This window comes from Ceratotherium simum, chromosome 4, assembly GCF_057802395.1.
Source record: "Ceratotherium simum simum isolate JZ-2026a chromosome 4, ASM5780239v1, whole genome shotgun sequence".
NCBI classification, from domain to species: Eukaryota; Metazoa; Chordata; class Mammalia; order Perissodactyla; family Rhinocerotidae; genus Ceratotherium; species Ceratotherium simum.
Genome location: NC_141903.1, coordinates 58,006,049 through 58,016,685, shown reverse-complemented (window position 1 = coordinate 58,016,685; position 10,637 = coordinate 58,006,049). Strand labels below are relative to the sequence as shown.

Below are 10,637 nucleotides of genomic sequence, written 5' to 3'. Positions count from 1 at the left end.
ATTTCTTCTAGTCTTTCTTCCAGCTCACAGATCCGTTCTTCTGTATCCTCTACTCTGCTTTTGAGTCCCTCTAATGAATTTTTCATTTCCAGTATTGTATTCTTCATTTCTGATTGGTTCTTTTTTATATCTTCCATTTCTTTGTTGACATTCTCACTGAGTTCATCTATTCTTCTCCCCAGATCAGTGAGCATCCTTAACACTCTTAGTTTGAACTCTCTGTCAGGTAGGTTGCTCATTTCTGTTTCACTTAGTTCCTTTTCTGGGGTTTTGTCCTGTTCCCTTACTTGGAATGTATTCTTTTGCCTCCTCATTTTGCCTCTTTCCCTGTGCTTGTGTCTACGTATTAGGTAGGTCAGCTATGTCTCCTGCTCTTGGATAGGTGACCTTATGTAAGTGATGCCTTAGGATGCTTCCAGTGTGCTTCCCTCAGTTCTCAATGTTCCAGGGGTGGCCCCTATGTGGGCTACGTGTGTCCTTCTATTGTGGCCTGTTAGCTCTCCCTATAGGCACCCAGGGAGGCTGAGTTATGCTCCTGGCCAGCTGTTGTAATGCTCAGCTGCTTGTAGTTGTTGTGGGCCCTTCAGTCTCTTTATCAGGTGTGGGGAGCCCCAGTACAGTTGGCTGTAAGTTCTAATACCACATTTGTGTTGCAGTATTTCTTTTAAGTGAGTAGGCCCCCAGTGTGGCAGGTTGTTAGGCTCAGGGCCTTACAATTGCTGTAAACCTCTAGCCTATTAGGTCTCTTGTCAGCTCTCTGGGGATTGCAGCTGGGTGGGGCTGCCCTCAGGCACAGGAGCACCCAATTGTTTCAGGCTTTGGAAGGTGGGGCAAACCTCCTATGTGGGTCTTTGAGAAGCACAAGTCTTCTGCAGCTGACAAGCCCTGTTGCCCACAGGTCCACACACACAGTCAACACAGTCCTGCCCTGTGTGAGTGCCCCAACCTCTGCAAGTGGACCCAGTCTCTCCACAGCGGGAGCCCCACACACTCCACCACTGCCCCACACTCTCCACCCGCTCCTTGTGCACACCCTGCCCCGCTCAAGTCAGCTCAGTTGCCAGGCTGCAGAGAATCCAGTCACCAATCTGTGCAGGCCCACACGTTGCCTGAGGGCTTGTTGTTGGGTGGGGCCAGTCTCTAGGGTGGGCTGCCTGCCCTGGCTGAGCTGGATTAAATTGGTGCTCTAGCGGGTGGAGCAGACCCTGGGCTAGCAGGTCTCAGGGAGAACTCCAATGGCGTCTGTGTCAGCACGCTCACACCAGGCCACAACAATGGCCGCCGCCAATGTCCCAGTCCCTGGAGAGGTCTCACCCCTCACCGTGATGCACTCAGGGCCTATTAGGTGAGTCTCTTGTCACCGAAGCACTGTGTACTTTTCTTTCTGGTGATTTTAGGATGCTTTCTGGAACGGGTGAGTTTGTGCACGGGCCCTTTAAGAGCCAGTTTTAGTTTCTTTGTGAACCGGGTTTTCTGGGGGTGCTACCCAATGCTTTAGTAGCAGGCAAAGTCAGATATTATGCCGCTGGTGTCGATTGTGCTGGGTCCACAAAATGCCCCCAGCGGGGGCGCTCCCCGGCTCAGGGCCCCGCGTCTCCAGGGAGGCTGCGTACCTGTGAGCTGCTCCCGGCGGCCGTGACGCTGGCGGCTTGTGAAGGCGGCGTTTTTTCTCTCCAGAAGGGAGTCTCTGCCTCTTCCACCTCAGAGAGGATTGTCCGTTGTTGCAGGAGTTCCTCTTATCCAGTTTTCAGTTCTGTCTCAGGGGTAATTTTTCCACGAGTAGTTGTAAATTGGCTGTGTCCACGGGAGGAAGTGAGTTCAGAGTCTGCCTACGCCGCCATCTTGACTCCCTTCAAAACTATGTAATTTTCAAGATAAAAATGTCTTTGGGGGCCGGCCCCGTGGCTTAGCAGTTAAGTGCACGCGCTCTGCTACTGGCGGCCCGGGTTCGGATCCCGGGCATGCACCAACGCACCCCTTGTCGGGCCATGCTGAGGCGGTGTCCCACATACAGCAACTAGCAGGATGTGCAACTATGACGTACAACTATCTACTGGGGCTTTGGGGAGAAAAAGGGTAAAAAAAAAAAAAAAAAAGAAGGAGGAGGATTGGCAATAGATGTTAGCTCAGGGCTGGTCTTCCTCAGCAAAAAGAGGAGGATTGGTATGGATGTTAGCTCAGGGCTGATCTTCCTCACACACACACACAAAAATGTCTTTGATTGTGTTATGCTACTTGTATTAGTCAGGGTCCTACCTGAAAACAGATGGCACATTCAAATTAAGATAATTCAAGGAGGATTTAATAATGAATAATTTACAATTTGGTGTCCTGGGCTAACAACAACAGAGCCCGTTACCACTCCTAAATCTGAAGGAAGGAGATGAGGGAGCAGTTGCTGGAAAGAGTAGCACTAACCTTTGATTGTGGGACACAGGAGGGAGCAAGGAGAATAGACACCCTAACCTTACTCTCCATGTTCTTTCCTGACTCCTGCTGTGGCTCTCCATTAGCCAAATTCAACTGGAATCCAGAGTAAAAGAGAGCCCTTTGATATAGTCCATACATGTCAGGTTTGCAAGACATGGGGTGGAGAAAGGTGGAGAGCAGATATGAGGTGCATCAGAAGATATCTAGCACAGCTAGTCCCTTTTGCCCCTCAGTATCCACTCTTTTTCCTTTCTCTGGTTGAAACCCAACAAAGGGGATGCAAGAAATACCATCAGCTATCTTATTAGAGATGATGCCAGTATGTCATACTCCCACCTAAAATATTATACGCCACTGATGCTCTTTCACATAAGATAACAAGAAGAAGAGGTGTTACGCGAGTTAGAGAAACAGTTTAGTGATATAAAATATAGCTGCTAAAGCCCCTGACTCTGTAGCTGGTCACACAGCCTTCTTCCTTCCTAATCATAGCAGCCTTCTTCTACCACCCATTCCGTGTTCCCCTTACCTCTGCTGCAGCCTCAGCTGGATGGTGTTTTTTACCCAGCTGGTGACCCAGTCCTTCATTTCTGCAGGATCTGAGTCCTCAGTGGTATTGTTTTTGTTAGATCACTGCAGTTTCCCATTGACCACAAATATTGGACAAGAAGAGGCTCAGAGGTGACCCAGTGACTCCCTGGGTTTCACATGTACTCCTCTGTTTTGTGGCAGTAACCCAATTTCTTCCTTGTCGGGGTCAATAATCTTGGCCAGTACATAGACTTCCTTCCCAGACTGTTGGCTTGGTGGCATGAGGAACCCAAAATGATCTGGTAACATTCTGTTTCCATTTTATTTCAAGTAACTCTGTTTCTTGGTAGAATCACTCCTTCTGTGGATCCTAGGACCTGCAAACACAGCAAGCCCAAAGTTCTTCAAGAGAGTTATTAGATGTAATTATGGGAGGAGTTCACTCTCACCTCCACTAGTGTTCCCAGCCCCATTCATTCTGGCAGTGATGGAGACAGCACTAAATATTAGCTGTTAATGTAAGACACATACTTCATCCTTTAGCGTATCACCCTGACCTTGCTCTCTAGTATACCAGCCCCTGCCATCATTTAAGAATGTAAAGAAGTTGCTGTTTACAATTTTATTTTTCTGATATAAAGTTTAATAAATATGTTCTTTAAATTTGTTTAGCATGCTATATATATTTTTCTTTTGTTTTAAAGTTGTATGAATGGTTCTAATTTTTTTATGTTTTTCTGTTATTCATTCTTGATTAGGTATAGATCTACTCAAGCCTATAGTCTCTCTGAGAATAGAGTAGTATATTTTCCTTAGCTTTCTTTCCTGGTTATTCATGTACTAATAGAATGTTAGCAGGATGGGAAAATGTGGGCTCATGCCATTATTTCATTCATTCAGAAAGTTGAGGACCATGGGGGGAAAATAAGGGCTTTGGATCTTCCTGTTGGAGCTACTCAAACAGGATCCAGCTTACCCTTTCTTGTCTACCAAAATTTGGGGTCTACTGCCCAGCTCTGGTGGATTAACATCCTTTAATTCTGCTTCTTTGACTGTATGAAGGGCTGTTTTGCCATCTCAGCTTTGTGGATTTACTACCATCTCTGAATTGCAGAATTGGATGTAGGTTTAGTCTATTTTTGTGCCTGTGGTCCATCTGGATCTCTTTAACTAGCTTTGCTTCTCTTCATCTCTACTTACTGTACGAGAAAGGTTATATACTTTGCAATGTTTGTCTTTCACAGCCCAGAACTAACACAATCCATCCAAGTTTATAAGCAAAAATAAGTGTGGAGGACCTCAATTCTATGCATGTGTGACAAACACTGTATATATCTACAGAGGCACAGGTTTTCATATAAATCCATGTAACAGTCATCCTAAAAAACTCAGTGCTTTGATCTGACTACTCTAGTTGTACTGAGTAGCTCGGAGAGTTTGGCCTCAGGCTGGGACAGCTTCAAACTATGGCAAATAAGTGACCTTAATTTTCTAGGTGAACATCCAGAAGTAAATGGAAAACCTATATGGTTTCCCAAGAAGGTTTCTTAAAATTACATATTCAAATCCTGTCCAATATACTTTACAAAATTAAGAAACTAGGTATGGCTGAGAATACGTCTCGCTAATTCTTAAAGCCTAATATCTTGGTTTTGTAGAGAAGCATGGACTCTAATGTTTCATTACTATTTCAAATTGTCTTGATGGAGTCTGGCAACATAGATTGAAATGACTGAAAGACCATAAATAAAGCATAATGATAAACAGCAAAGCATCAGATTCAGTGCCGTAGAAATTAGTCTTAGGTAAGGTCTTGTTTAATGTCTTTATTATAATACATCAGGCAGGAGAAATGGCTTGCTAAAGAAATTCACACAAACTAGTACATTTTGCATCACAAACAAGTATAAGAATTGACCATAACTGCAAAAGGTCATACTTAGTTCATTTATGATCAGACTGTTCTAAAAGACACATGAACATTGATGCTCTGTTGAAAGGGATCTTTTACACCCCCTGATCTAAGTGGGAAGAGAGAGATACCTCTACTCATATTTCCTTACTGCCCACTACTGATTAGGATAATTTCAAAGCCAGAAAAACCAAAAACCATGTTTTGTGGTTTTACTACCTTTGCCTAAATTTAAGAAACATAATTAATGAATTTCTATCTGATTAGGGCATTATTTGGAGTTTGATATTTATCATGTAAGTCTGTTGTTTGTAATAGTTTCTGATTCCAATTAGACTTATTTTTAATTTCTGAAATAGATTCCTCTATAGTTATTTTAGAGCCACTAGAGGAATAACATGCCCTGGAGAATAGACTAAAACAGTCCAGAGAATTTTATTTTTATGATTCTTTTTGTACCATGTGATTTATCTGCCATTTTACTTCAAAAATATTTTCTTGAAAATTATAATCATAATAGTAATAGGAATTTGCACAGGCACTGACTGGATTTGATTTGCTATTTTGGTTGTAATTATTGATATTCCTTGTAATTACTTATTTGTGAAATAAAAAATTGGGGAACTCAACTCCATGTGTTGTCTGGCCCATTATCTCCCTGCCCCCATCCCCATACCTTAAAGAAATCCAGGGAAGCACGTGCTATGCTGCTCACTTCCTGATGAGCCTTGGTTATTGGGACACCAGAGTCCCACAGCTTCCACAGGGGCCGGTAAAAGCTTCATCTTCTTAGTGACCTCTCTGGTGTCACTCTGCGATCTGTGAAAACTGCCACAGAGTTAGATAAAAAATAGTCATATGGGGAATTAGATTATAAATAAGTGAAGATCTTAACAGTTATAGAAAAACAAACGTTTAGCACTAATATCACATTTCTTCAGATTGTTGATTCCTACCCTTATTATACTGGTCTTTACTATGTGAGGAACTTGTTGGTATTTTACTGATAAAGATGCATATGGATGCTGATTTTTTTTTTAGCATGTCAAGGAGGTAGCCAATATATTTCCAGTTTGTTATTATACAGAGGCAGTATCTCTAATTTGCTTATTTTGACTCAATTTAAGGATGACATCTGTCTAATTATACAGCTTTATTGCCCCTGCGCCATGTTGGCGGGATGTAATCCATAAGGAGATCTCTGCTCAGATTTCCATATGGCAACTAAACCACATTTATCCCTGCTCACAGATTCTTAAATTTATCTTGAGATATTCTTTTACCAGCTCCCCTTCCCACCTAGTGCTGGGAGAGGCTCAGGGCTGAGGCCTCCTCACTTCTCCTCTTTCTGCAGGCTAGTTCCTCTACCCTGGGAAGGAATTTTTATTACCATCTCATATAGCAGGAATTTCATACCCCATGGTTTATAGTAAAAACCATATGCTCAGTCCTCTTAGCTTGGGTCCTTGATATTTACTAGGAAATTTTTGAATTTAGAAAACTTTTCTCTCTTATGTGTATGTCTCTTGTAATTGAAGGCTTGACTTTTCTGCTGTTTTTCCTGAAATGGGCTTCAAGAACCTATTCTGCAATACTTTTCTTTTGCATTCCAGCTCTATGAATCCTAATCTTCCTCAAAGCAATGAGTGTCTCTTGCTGAACTGAGGGAAAGCCAAAAACAAGGAAATGTGAAAAAGTAAAGTACATTATTCAGTATTTCTCTTCTCTAAAATAGTTGGAAAAGCATAGAATTAGAGGATTTCTGGTTAAAGATAGAGCATAAACACATGTACCTAGCACACATGTATATACTTTCCAAATTATTTCCTAAAACCCCACTAAATGTAGAAGGATTTTTTTATTGAGGCATAATTGACATATAATGTTATGTTAGTTTCAGGTGTACAACATAATGATTCAATATTTGTATGTATTGCAAAATGATCACCACATTGTCGACATCTATCACTATACATAGTTACAAAATTTTTTTTTTACTTGTGATGAGAACTTTTAAGATCTACTCTCATAACAGCTTTCAAATATGCAATACAGTATTATTAACTGTAGTCACCATGCTGTACATTACATCCCCATCACTCATTTATTTTAAAACTGGAAGATTGTACCTTTTGACCTCCTGTACCCGTGTCTCCTACCCTCTATCCCCCATTTCTGGCAACCACCAATCTGTTCTCTGTATCTATGAGGTTGGGTTTTTTGTTTGTTTGTTTTTTGCTTCTCCACATATAAGTGAGATCATATGGTATTTGTCTTTCTCTGTCTGACTTATTTCACCTAGCATAATGCCCTCAAGGTCCCTCCATGTTGTTGCAAATAGCAAGATTTCCTTCTTTGTTTATGGCTGAATAATATTCCGGTGTATATTTATACCACATTTTCTTTATCCATTCATCCATCAGTGGACACTTACATTGTTTCCATATCTTGGCTATTGTAAATAGTGCTGAATGAACATGGGGGTGCATATATCTTTTTGAGTTACTGTTTTTGTTTTCTTCAGATAAATACCCAGAAGTGGAATTGCTGGATCATGTGGTAGTTCTATTTTTAATTTTTTGAGGAACTTCCATACTGTTTTCCATAGTGGCTGTACCAATTTACATTCCCACCAACAGTGCATGAGGGTTCCCTTTTCTCCACATCCTCACCCACACTAGTTATTTCTTGTCTTTTTGGTAATAGCCATTGTAACAGGTGTGAGGTGATATCTCATTGTGGTTTTGATTTGCATTTCCCTGATGATTAGTGATGTTTAGCATCTTGTCGTGTATTTGTTGGCCATTTGTATATCTTTGGAAAAATGTCTATTTAGATCTTCCCATTTTTAAAATCAGATTGTTTGTTTTTTTGCTATTAAGTTGTATGACTTCTTCATATATTTTGGATATTAACCCCTGATCAGATATAAGATTTGCGAATATTTTCTCCCGTTCAGTAGGTTGCCTTTTCACTTTGTTGATGGTTTCCTCTGCTGTGCAGAAGCTTTTTAGTTTGATGTAAGGTATAAGATAGAGATGGGGAGAAGAGGCAACAACATCAGGATTATTTTAGAAATAAGAAAAAGACTTAGTAAGTCTGAGAGAGCTGAATCTTAAGCCGATCATGAAGAAACACAGGAAGCACACTGATTTGCACAGTAGACCCCCAAATCTGCTCGGGAATTGGTACCTTAGAAACCTCAGAAAGTGAGGGTGAAAGTGGAGGCTGAAAGACTCTTAGAGAAGCAGTTTCCCCTGCCATTCAACACTGCTTCTACTCTAACCCAACAGTAAACTGAATATTTTTCTTTATAGATAATAAAGATATTTTTCTTTCTAGACAATAAGCCACATGTTGCTGAACTGGGCACATATGAGGGGAGCGAACCAAACTGAAACTGATGTTAAATGAAAGATTACATCTGAATATTAAGATCCTCTTTCCCCCACAGACCTATTTTCCCACTGGGCTCTGAAAACCTGAATGATTGGAAGATTATTTTTTGGGATTTCTGACAAGCCTAAGAGAAAATATTTAAGATATCAGAGTTTCTTTAATGAAAAAGACTAGCCAGATGCCCCCTTATAAAGTCCATTGTCCAGCCGCTCACAGAATTTCCAGTCAGTTTTTTATGAGCAAGATATGCAACAATTAACATGTGAGGAAATATCTAACATAAAAGACAGAGATCAAAACAAACAAACAAAACCTATAAGAAACAGGGACTTAACACGAAAATGAAAGCTTAAAAAAATTAATCATTAGTATTCTCAGACATAAAATATACTGGATCTTTGACACAAGAACAAGATGTGATTTTCAAAAGAATATTCAGAGGAAAGCTCTTGGAAGTTAATATATACATATGGAAAATTGAAAAGTAAGTTGATAAATTCAATAGTGGAGACACAATATCTGAATAATGAGACTTATAGAAGGAGAGAACAGAGAAAATGGAAGGAAGGAAAACTTTAGAGGATTGATTCAAGAAAAATTTCCAGAAATGAGGAACTGAGTTTCCAGATTGAAAGGGCCAATTGAGTTCCCAGAACAGAAAAAAATAGAGTCAAACCAAGACATAGCATCATGAAACAGAACACTGGAGACAAACAGAAAGTCCTAGAAACATAAAGAGGGGTGGGGTTGGTGATTGTAACATATAAAGGATCAGAAATCGGAACCGCCTCAGAATTCCTCACAGCAATGCTGGAAGCTGGAAAACAGTGGAGTAAAATGTTTTCCAAATTTTGATGATAAGTAATATCCAATCTAAAATTCTATACCCAGCAAAAAACTGTCAGTTGAATGTGAAATAAGACTCAGATGTTTTCAGACATGCAAAGCCTCAAAAAACTTATAACTCTTAAGTACTCTTTCTTGGGAAGCTTCAAGAAGAGTTGCTGCATTAAAATAAGGGAATACATGAAGAAAGAAGAATTACTAGGATTCAGGGAATAAGGAATTCAACTCAAGGAAGAGATGAAGAGAATATTCAGGTTGATTGTGAAGAGAATGCATAGGAGGAGGACTTTGGCCAGCATAGAAGGGGATCATCCCAGGTCAGAAGGCTCTGAGAAAAATGTCTCCAGTAGAGGAAACTGATAAAAAATACCTGGAATATTTGAAAGCATTGAAAGATTTAGAGAATCAGAAAGCTCTGAGAGAAATGTCTCCAGTAGAGGAAACTGATAAAAAATACCTGGAATATTTGAAAGCATTGAAAGATTTAGAGAATTGGAGAAGAGTTTGAAAACACATTGATGTTAAGCCCACAGGAAACTAGAACAGTTATTAAATCTGAAGAAAATAAAAAGTTATACAAAAAGTTATGCAATATAATCAAAGTATACAACTTCACTACAAATGTTAAATAGTCATAATAATGTCAACACTGAATATAGTATATTACTGTTTGGGGAGGATGGAAGGAGAAGTATAGAAATGATGAAAGAGTTCTTGGTTCTCATTTTTCATTGTGAAAGGCCAACAGTTAATCTCTGTCTCTCTCACCCGTCCCCTCCTCTCCTCAGTCAAGTGGTTCACTGTAAACAGGATTATTTAGTGTTGTAGAGGGAAATAGTCAATAAAAATAGCTCAAAGACTTGTAGGCACTTAACTCTGGGAGTTAGAAATGGTGGAAAGTAAAGCTATAAAGAGTAATAGTTTTCATAATAATTCTTTTAGAACAATTTAACACTTAAAACTCTGTGTATATCATTGATTAAAACAAACATAATTAAAAACAAAAAGAAACAACATGGGATTGGAAATAAAACTGCGTTTCAATCGCAAGTCTGTTGTTTCCCTACTGGGTGACTTAGCCTCTCTGAGCCTCCCTTTCTTCACGAGAAAAATCATGACTAAATGAGATAATTTATGTAAAGCTCTTAATTGTAGTAAGTGCCAACCTTAAGTACTCTCTAGTAAATGGCAGGCATTTAACTTAGGTTTATATGTTTTCTAAGCCTCTGAGAAGGAAACTGGGTTCGAGAGGTTCAATAACTTTTTCAGTCACACGGCTAAAAAGCAAAAAACCTCATTTGACTCAGGGAGTCTGAGCTCTGAGCCCACGTTTCACCACCATATTGCCTTCTCTTTCCTGCTTTTCCTTATAGATAGAAACTAATTCTTTCATCTTACTCCAAATATTGAGTACAGTGCCAGACTCAAAATAGACAATTAATCAATATTTGAATGGATATTATTAGGCTATGAGTTAAGTAGTTTTTCCCTCCAATTTAATCATTGGCCTTTTATGTGC

General features: G+C 39.9%; 1 long non-coding RNA gene across 3 annotated transcripts in view; it reads right to left on the bottom strand.

The window, feature by feature from the left end:
• Nucleotides 1-2,105: 2,105 nt before the first annotated feature.
• The window catches only part of LOC147917303 (uncharacterized), a 251,280-nt gene continuing 242,748 nt past the window's right edge, over nt 2,106-10,637 (bottom strand). For 2 of the 3 annotated variants that reach the window (XR_015551986.1, XR_015551987.1), the window contains exons 3-4: nt 5,550-5,701; nt 2,106-3,338 (exon numbers count right to left, since the gene is read on the bottom strand). This is a non-coding gene — a long non-coding RNA (uncharacterized LOC147917303). The remainder of the gene's footprint in view (nt 3,339-5,549; nt 5,702-10,637) is intronic. The other variant, XR_015551988.1, reaches the window with a different exon arrangement.